This window comes from Centroberyx gerrardi, chromosome 18 (assembly GCF_048128805.1).
Source record: "Centroberyx gerrardi isolate f3 chromosome 18, fCenGer3.hap1.cur.20231027, whole genome shotgun sequence".
In the NCBI taxonomy this organism is placed as follows: domain Eukaryota; kingdom Metazoa; phylum Chordata; class Actinopteri; order Beryciformes; family Berycidae; genus Centroberyx; species Centroberyx gerrardi.
The window spans coordinates 28,835,424-28,836,868 of NC_136014.1; positions in this window are offsets into that span (position 1 = coordinate 28,835,424).

Consider the following 1,445-nt stretch of genomic DNA (forward strand, 5'->3'; position numbering starts at 1 on the left):
ACACACAACACGCATGACAGACACACGCAACATACATATGAACAGGAAGTGGAAACTGGCGAGTGACTCTGAGATGAAGAGCTGAACAGACTCTACTGGACACTACTGGACTCTACTGGACTCTACTGGACTCTGCTGGACACTACTGGACTCTGCTGGACTCTAATGGACTCTACTGGACTCTACTGGACTCTACTGGACACTACTGGACTCTACTGGATTCTACTGGACTCTGCTGGACTCTGCTGGACTCTAATGGACTCTACTGGACTGCTGGACACTACTGGACTCTGCTGGACTCTAATGGACTCTACTGGACTCTAATGGACTCTACTGGACTCTACTGAACAGTGAATCTGCAGTGCGTCTTGACTGTCACCTGATGGTTGTTTGGACTTTAGTTATAAAACTCTAATAATTTAAAATAAAACATGAAAGCATCTGACAGCAGCTTGTTGCTCAGACAGTGAAGTGCCTGCAGTGTTTTGCTCAGCGGCTCCGAGGCAGAGAGTCGAACCTCACACACACACACACACACACACAGACACACACAGACACAGACACACACAGACACAGACACAGACACAGACACAGACGGACACGGACACGGACACACACGGACACGGACACGGACACGGACACGGACACACACAGACACAGACACAGACACGGACACGGACACACACACAGACACACACACAGACACACACGGACACAGACACACGGACACAGACACACGGACACACACACGGACACAGACACAGATATATACTGTAGTACTGTACAGTGTTACAGCTGCAGCGGCCTCTGCCGGCCGGGTTGGAGAACTACAATATGACGTAATGTGGCTGTCCAGGCGCATGCGCAACTCAGCTGATTAAATTGGCTAGAGCTTGATAGAAAAGCGCCGGAAGTTGGGCGATCTTGTTTTCAAAATAAAAGCGTAAAATGTCTACTATCATGTCATCTGTTTAATGATGTCGGTGTCAGTTTCTCACGATGGAGTAGGGATATCTGGATTCAGACTTCTGTATTATAACATGTAAAGGTCATGTGACCGATCGGTCAGTGAGGTTTGAAACAGAAAAAGAAAAGTACCAGTTTGTAATGTAAATCTTTAGCTAAATGCTGAAAACCAGACTGACCTGCAGTAAAACAATCCTGAACCTGAACAACTTTTAACAGCTGGAGACCAGAGAGGAAGAACCAGACAGTCAGAGGTTCAACAGAAACAAGAAGAAAATAAAGATTAAATGTTTGATGTTAATGTAGAGACAGAAAAAGACAAATGTTCACTAGTAACATAACAACAACTTGTATTTTAATTCACTACTGGCTCCTCTTCAGTTTCACTGCAGCAGTTTGCTACACAAAACGCGTTGGGCAATAAGGCTTTTATTTTTGAAAATCCGATCGGAAGTGCCGTTGTAATTCTCGCTGGCTTA